Here is a 9,415-nt window from a genome sequence, read left to right on the forward strand (position 1 = left end):
TAGAAGTACCAGTCCTGTATATTTAGCATGAGCCATGACACATTGTGCATAGTCATTAATGTATGATACATTGGGTCCATGCTTAGTCCCACTTCAGCAAATGGGCATTTTAAATATGTTTAATTATGATATGAATTAGTCGCACTGAGCCACATTCAGTCTATAAATGGGAACATTTCTGAATAACTCCAGTAATACTGTTCATGTTTGTGCATCTCTGCAGGCCAAAATCATGCCAATACATTTGTAACTCGTAGAGAGTACAGACCTCCTCTGCTGAGGTCAGTACCTTATCTTGCAGCTTTTGAAGAAAGTAATCCAGATCTGCACTGAAATGTTATGGGTTCTGCCTTTGCTCATGTTCCACCTCTCCACTAAGTTTCATCTTATTTGGTCGGGTAGTTTTTGCTTAATCCTGCTGACAGACAAACAAATGAGCAGTGGTGGTAGAAGTATTCAGATCAGTGTGTCAGCAGCATGCTACTGTAGCTACTGCAAGTGTGTCCAGTCTTATATACAGGGACAGCAGATAAATCAGATGGTTTATCAGATCATTAATGAGAGAGGAAAGAAGGAAAACAATGTTCTGATCCACAAATCTGCTCCCAGGTTTTGGACTTTTGATCTAATCTCAGATTTTGTTTTGGTGAGATACTGGATCATTTAAACATTTGTTGAAATAAAACCATGAGAAAGGTTTAGGGGCAAAAATAAAATTTAGTGGAGCTGCTAAGAACTCAACACAACTAAAATGTGAGGCTGACTACACACTGCTTTTAGGAAGAAGCCAAAACATTTGGAAACCACTGGTTTAATCTTTAACCGTATGTTGTATTTTAAATGTTATTTTATCCGTTGTGTCAAATCTTAGTGAAATTATACTATGTTTTCCTTTACAATGTAGTGGAGTGGAAGAACAACGTAGCATCTGATGGAAATACTCATGTAAAGTACATGTCCCTTAAAGTTGTATCTAAATTCAGTGTTTGCGTAAGTATATAATGTAAATGGCAATGAAAACAGAACCTTTGCCTCCATAGTGGAGGCAACTACAGCTGTAGGATCAATACAGTGCAATAAAACGTACATGGACATGTAATGTAGTTAAAGGTATAAACCAAACAAAGTAAAGTACTTCTAATTTCCACTTGCATTGTTGTTGTATTCCACAGTCAAATTTAGGACTTCATCATGTATATTTATTACAGAATTTCATGCTCATCCATGGAGGTCACTGCATATTTTGATCAAGATATATTCAGAAAGTAAAAAACACAACTTGACACGTTAACATGGGAAAAAAACTATTTTTACCACAAACTAGGTCTTTAAATGCTGATCTGTTCCTATAGTAAAATCCATGTTTGCTAAAAAACATTAGAAACTCTACCTCAATGACAAATAGCAGATTTTCAACAGCAAAATTTGAAACAATGATTTAATTGTAAAGTGCAACAATGTGTAAAGAAAAAACGCAAATTGAATGTCTGTTGTGAGAACTGAGTCAAAACTGTTGTAAAATTCTGTAAATGGATCGATAATATGGAGGCAAACAGAACTACATCAAACCATTTCACCTTTATTCTGTCGCAGACAAAGTGACGTTTGTTGCTGTTAAAGTAACAAACTGAACTTTCAAAGAGCTATTTATAAACTGCAGCATTGACATTGGCATGCACACAGCATTTTTTTTCTTTTTTAATCAGCAATTGACTTATTTTTCTTATTTGTTACAACAATGTGTGAGCATTTATTCAACCACCACATAAAATATGCAATTACTGCATGATGTGCAATAATGAACAGGGAGCAGCTGATTGTGTTGATTAGATTAAAGATCACACAGATAATGTCAGAATTTGCAAAGTTGCTCAGAAGCTGAAACACAGTTACAGTTAAGTTATTTTTCATTACAAACTTTAATCCATTTAACAATCCACGGAACCGCAGCTTTTAATCACTAATCACTGACTTTACAACAACATGCTGGAAAACACAAGGCGGATCATTTGCTTTAACTTTCAAGATCTCTTTAAACTCTTATATATATACATATATATATATATATGTATGTATGTATGTATATATAGTCTTGTCCTTGTGTGATGTCTTTTGTTCTTCCTAACCTCCCATGTTTGCATTTTAATATTTATTGTTTGTTTTATCACTTTGCAGTAAAAGCTGTGTTTTTATCCTTTATCTGAGACTTTACAACACTGGTATAAAGGTGCTGTATTAATATAGAAAAGGCTTTTATTACCCACAAGCAGTTTGAAGGCTGGAAACCAAGGTCAGCTAATGATTTTTATTTTTGTAAGGGCACAATATTTTACAAACTCTCTGTGATCTGACGTTCCATGAAGACTAACTGCGGGAGGGTCAAAAAATCAATATCATGATCTAATGTTCTTTGAAGCCATTTTGTTGAAGGTCTGTTAAACAGAAAAACGTGACAACTTTAGCAGGTGTGATGTTACAGTCTGCTTTTGTCTCTGCAGAGGAAAAGTAGATTCACCCTGCAGTCTGCAGCTCCAGGTGCTTATTCAGCACTTCTCACATTAAATTACATCAGAGAGCTACATGCATGGGCTGTAGATATTTTGTTCGCTGATAAAGTAGCTGCAGTGTATGTCTGAACAGAAGGTACAGCCAGAGTCCTTACGTCCCTACTGACTAAGCAGTTTTGGAGACATTTCTCAGAAAGCAGACTTAATGAAATGCCTCATATTAGAGCTCCATTTTTTTAAAACTAAGTTTTCTTTTTTTAAAAACCTGCAACACTTTTCCAGTTCATCCATTGGTCCTGTGCCACAGCTTCAATAGCTCACTTAAATTAATATGAAGCTACTGCCAATGGATGGACAGATTATTCTGTGCTCGTGTCATATTGGAAAGATCAGAATGATCAGTGGCACTCTTGGAAGTAGCGTTCATACCAACATCCATCCATCCATCCATCCATTATCTATACACCGCTTAATCCTCACTAGGGTCATCAGGGGGCTGGAGCCTGTCCCAGCTGACTCAAGGCGAAGGCAGGGGACACCCTGGACAGGTCACCAGTCTATCACAGGGCTACACTTAGAGACAGACAACCAAGCACACTCACATTCACACCTACGGACAATTTAGAATCACCAATTAGCCTCAACATGTATTTGGACTGTGTGGGAGGAAGCCAGAGAACCCGGAGAGAACCCACACTGCACGGGGAGAACATGCAAATTCCACACAGAAAGATTCCGGTGCCCCCACCGGGACGCGAACCGGCAACCTTCTTGCTGTGAGGCAACAGTGCTACCAACTGCACCACCCTGCAGCCCCTTCATACCAACAATAAAGTCTTAATCAGAGAAAGTCAATGTTTTCTGAAAAACTTCAAATAAATTCAATAAATCCTGAAGGATACTTCTCAATACTCAATACTTTACTTATTACAATTACATGTTTTATTGTTATCATGACACACATTTATGTTAACATGACATTCAAAACAAGTTGTGTTTCTTGATAAAACAAGACACTTTTCTTAATAAGTGATACCTTTCTTGATAGAACAGCAAACCTACTTGTTAAAACTACAAACTGAGCAAGATGCTTTTGTTGTTTCCTACCAAAAAATAAGTTTCTTGTTTTTATGTTACAATGAGGTACTTTTGTCACTATACCAAAATTCTTTATAGTTGAAAGAATTATCTTTTATGAGATATTTTCTTGTGAAAATGACATACTTTCTTGTTAAAGCGTAATACTGAGGACGACACTCTTAATTTTTCTCATTAAAACAAAGTGCTTTTCTTGTTCTGACATATTTTCATGCTAAAACAAAAGAACAAACAAGACACTTTTGTGATTCTGACAGTACTATTCAGGTGAAATGAGAAACTTTCTTTTATAATGACATACCTTCTTGTTAAAAACAAATACTGAGGAAAATACTTCATTTTTTCTTGCTAAAACAAGATGTTTTCTCATTAAAATTATTTATTTTTGTTTTATCGGCATACTTTCTTGTTAGAAGGAAACATTTTTTGTTTAAGAAAGAGATACCAGTGAAACACTTTTGTTTTTTCTTGTTAAAAACACACTTTTCTCAATAATATTTAATACGTTTCTTGTTAGAAGACAAACCTGCTTGTTAAAAAGAGATACTGAGTAACATACGTCTTTTGATTCTCATTTAACAAGATACTTTTCTTGTCAAAACAAGATACTGAGGTGAGTATTTTTCATCATGGTGAAAAGAATACCAGATAATTCTAAAATGAGTATAACTCCAATTCAAAAAAACTGATTTGAATTGAAATAAATTAAGCTTTCATTTCCATTGTTCTGATGAAATAAGGTAATACGTCTGATGAAAAAAAAAAAAAAATAGTGAAAGATGATCATAAAATCTGATTTAAACAAAAACAAAAACAAAGATATGTGCATCTGTGTGTATCTGATTTATCATTTTACAGCATCAGTTTGCTGCAAACTCAATGATTATTACTCACAACTGCCACGTTTTCTTTTAGTATGTCATGTGAAATGTGTGTACAAAGGTCAGCTAGCTATAGAATATCTGACATCCTGATAGCATGGAGTGTGTTTTCATAGCACCGAGGACGTGGATCAGAGAGGATGGTCCTCTCCACCAGCACATACTGTAACTTGTCTTTGCTTCTCAAGCCATATACTATGATTGATGTCATTTGGTGCCATCAGTGACAGCTTAATTTGCCGTAGAGTATAGGCCCGCTGAATGGAAAAAGCAACTTAAATGGACCTAAATCCTTGACAAACAGATGTGAGCCAGATGTTACTGCCACAGAGACCCCCAAGATGGATTTAACCGTCCACCAACTGTAGAGGCTGCATGTGTATAATCAAAGGAGAAACAGCACGTGCAGGCCGTTGTTCCATCAACCAAGATTAAGTCGGCGTTTTATCACGTTGACTGAATAAATGCATCTAAATATGTACTGTAGGACTGTACAGTATCTACGGAATCAGACTTTATTTCGCCGTATATTTATCCGGAGAGAAAACTGATGAAACATGGCAATCTGTGTCAGCTGTGATTTTACATTTCTAACATGACACTGTTCCATAAATCCCATTCCATGTCATGCTGCAGCTGACATGATAAAGACTTTTCCTGTTTCATTATCACTAAGCTTTTGACCAGCAGGCAGATGAAATCAGTCAAGGTTTATTGTAGTCACGTACATAACAATTTTTAAAAAAAGTTTTGAAAGTGATGCAGTCCTTTACATGAGCGATCTGCAAAGGCCTTTTACACAAACATAAATACAGTAAAGAAAGAGCACTGTGCTTCCAAAGAGGGAAGGGTGGAGCCTAAATAATTGAGATTATAACCACATATATATAAATAAATATTTATATACGTGTGTGTGTGTGTCTGTGTGTGTGTGTGCGCGAAAAAGACTATTGCCAAAAAGGTTAAATCTCCATCACCAAAATGAGGGTCAAATGGTGACAGATCCCCATAAACAGAAGTCATTATTTATATGAGCATTATTTATTGCTTCAGATATTTGCATTTAAAGAACAGCCTTTATCTAAAATTCAAATCTTAAATGTAATAACACAAGACAACTTATTAAATAGTGGCAGGCCACGCAGGCATAAAGTCACATGATCACATTCAGACTGCAAAACTAACTCTGCTGAAGTGAGTGTAGTGCATGCAGCTGTTGTCGAGGGCGTCATGGAAAGAGACTGAAGTAATAGTGATGACCGTAAAAGCACTCTGATTTAAGATTATTCCTTTGAATGAATAGAACTTTTTTGGGAATTTGACTTATACCACTCTCATGTCTGTGTGAGAAATATGGAGTCAGCAACCGATGAGCTTAGCGTACCAAAGAGAGCTGAAACACTGGGAAACAGCTAGCCTGACCCAAAGTTTAAAAATATACCTTACTACAGCTCGAAAGCTCACAAACAACACCTGACATAAACCGTCACCTCGTTTGTTCCATCAAGTTCAAAACTAGAATTGCTATGTACTGGACGTGTTCCTGACCGAGCCAGTGACTTGCTGTTTGCAAACAACTGGTCACGGCTTTTTTTTTTGTTAAACATCTGTTTCTTACAGACATGCTTGACATCGCCTATACTGCCTCTTTCTGATGACTTACACAATCCTGTTTGTTTGTTTCAAGGCAGTAAATAGAAACAAGCATAATTCACATCTGCGCATTTTTGCAACAATTCAGAAGTTTGCTCTAAATTTGAGTTCATCGTTAAAGAGCCCATAGTATGCACATTTGCAAGGTTTGTTTTTTGTATGTGCAGTACAGTATGTGGTTTTCCTCATACGTCTCACCATGTGTCTGGAACGCTCCCTTTTAGCTCCTGTCTCTTTAAGGCAGGAAAAGCCCAGTCCGCTCTGATTGGTCAGCTGGACTGACGAAGGACAGGTAATATTGGTTATGTATTGTAACCCCGGATCTCTGAGTCGAAAGCATGCTTTAGAAGAAGAAAGAAATAATGTTGCATCGCTCAGTCTTTGTTTGATGGCCAAACTAGCCGCTAAGCAGGTATTATGCTAATGTGTTACACGGTGACTTAGATAAGTAACGAAAGAAAAGCCTGGACTTCAAATGCAGTGTTTTTCAGGCTGATAAGGAGCAGAGTTTTCTGAACTTATTGACTTTGTACGTTAAACGTTTTACATACACTAAAAAGTTATATGACACACTGAAGGAAAAGATGAAAACAAAAAAGCATAATGTAGGCTCTTTAAGTAACCAAGTAATCCAGACTGCAGCTCCCATATATACTGAATGTTACGTTACCTTTGTCAGATTACGCTACAGTAGCTCCCAGATAGCAGGGCGAGGCTAACTGGCCTCCCCTGTAAATAGTCTTTATGCTAAGCTAAACTTAAGTCATCTGGCTTCATATTTATTGCAGAGAGAGTGGCATCAGTCTTTTCAAGTGTATCTCCCAAAATGTCACGGTACTGTAACTACTTCTTTGAATTATCACTATGGTATTTATTGTAAATTCAGATTAATGCATTGATCTTTAAAAATGAATAAATACAATGTGATTTCAAAATGATAATGCTGCAGTAACCTTGTCATTGTGACTTTTTGTCTCTTCAATAACCTAAGCTCAAATCAGTCTCTAAGCCACATGACAAAAAACGTGATTCTGCTCAAAGCATTCAAATATATATCAAGAATATTAGCAAGTTATCATCAAAGCTTATAGAAACAGCAAACTTATCTAGAAAAAAACAACAACAACAAAAAACCCAAGATGTCTTAAAAAAGCATCGTATATTCTGTCAAAATTGCTAAAGCTCAAGCTACTCGGCTCATTTCTCACTATCCAGTCAATGAAGCACTAGACTAGAGTAACACTGCTGCTGCATATGCATTACATAGAAGCTAACCTTACTGGCTTAGTGGTGCTTTTCTAAAAGCAGGGCATATATACATGTTTCTGAAACTACTACCATACTTACATACATACATACATACATACAGGATTCTCAACATGGTAACTCGGAAACAGAAGCTGCCACTATCACTTTAGCTTGAAATCTGTCCCTGTTTGATCTCTACATAAACGGAAACACGATACTTGATGAAAACTGTCCAGAAAAGTAGCAAAAACAGAATGAAAAGAGTCAAATATGAAATCAAAGTTGTAAACCTGGCTTCTGAAGAAAGTAATTGCAGGAGATTGATTTCAGTGCATTCATAATGAGTTATCACACTCTGAAGGCAACACATTGAAGCATGGCTATTCATCTGCTTTTAACAAGGAAGCAAAGTTCCATGTGCCTGGGCCCAGCTTCCTGGACCTCCAGCCCATATGTAAAAGTAAGAGTTACGAAGGTAAAAGCCGGTTTTGAGTAATAACACAGTAAGAATGTTGTTTTGCATAGCATTTGGTCGTGCTGCACAGCCCTGTCTTCCAAAGGAACTAAACTCCTTTACAACTAAACTGCATTCTCAGTTCCACTTTTCAAGGATTCTCTCTAAGATGTTTGTGACATACCACCAAAAATAAACATGTTATCGGCATTTATTTTATTGCTTTACTGTCGCTCATTTCCAGCCACCCAATCGTCTGCTATATGGAGAAGGAATCCAAACCCTGGTAACCCAATAAATGGAGGAGAAGCTTTAAACATGTTGTGATGGATCGTATTGTGACCAAGAGCAGTGTATTTTCCTTCACCTAGCCATGTAGTTTTGGCGCTTAAACCTAACCAAACATTGAGTAAATACTGAAAGTAAAGAGTAAATGAAAAGAAAACTTGACCTTGTGGCTACACTGACTGCGTAATGCAGGGGTGTCCAATCCTGGTCCTCGAGGGCCACAATCCTGCATGTTTTAGATGTTTCTCTCTTCTAACACACCTGATTCAAATGATCAGGATCGTTATCAGGCTTCTGCAGAGCTTGATGATGAGCTGATCATTTGAATCAGGTGTGTTGGAAGAGGGAAACATCTAAAACATACAGGATTGTGGCCCTCCAGGACCAGGATTGGACACCCCTGGCGTAATGTTTACAGACTGTGAAATGGATGCTGCAACGTTATGCTTTCATTAAAATGAATGAAAGTGGCTACATCAGATGTGTGAGCCTGTGTGTAAGTGGTGTGTTTGTGCCGTGGAGCTATTTTTCACACGAGGTTTGCGCAGCCCTTTCGCCAAAATAAATGGTCTTAAAGTGTCCATATTTTTAACAATAAACTACACAGAAAATAACTGATTTACATGAAACACAGCTTCCATTTTGGGGTCTCAATCACCCCATCAACATTTATCTTGCAGTTGCCAGCTAATAATTGCTTAGGAACTTTATTCCTTAAAAATACTACAGTAGAGGTTAGCTTGCTCATATTGCACAAACTTGTTGGAAAAATAAATATCACAGCACCGTGCTGGGTTGCAACAAAAACCCATGAAAGCTCACCGTCTTGTTTTGTTCACCCAACACTGTAACATGCTGCAGGTGGAGCCACTAACAAGATACATTCTGTGGTACGTCCATCCAGTGAAAAGTCCACGTATGTTCAGTGTAGCCACCATGCCAGTATAAGTATAATGGTCCCATATGGGATGCAAATCCTGGTTTCCTGGGTGAAAGTGGTGGTGCAGACCGTCTTACACTGATGTTTTGGCACTTATCAAGCTGGAAGCCTTTCCTTTTACGCCACAGTCATACTTTTCGTTTGTTTCCAAATGAAATCCATTTCTTTCAAAACACAAATGAGAATGCAGTTTAGTCATACTGGAGCATAGTTTTTGGGAGAAAGAGCTGTGCTGTACCATCATCTACTGTAGACTCAAGGAGAAAATATAAATCCCAAATGCTAACATTTTAAAAATTTGGCAGAAACGAATCAGTTCTAAAATGCGATAAAGGAAACATTTTGG

Source organism: Stegastes partitus, unplaced genomic scaffold, assembly GCF_000690725.1.
Source record: "Stegastes partitus isolate 25-593 unplaced genomic scaffold, Stegastes_partitus-1.0.2 Scaffold819, whole genome shotgun sequence".
In the NCBI taxonomy this organism is placed as follows: domain Eukaryota; kingdom Metazoa; phylum Chordata; class Actinopteri; family Pomacentridae; genus Stegastes; species Stegastes partitus.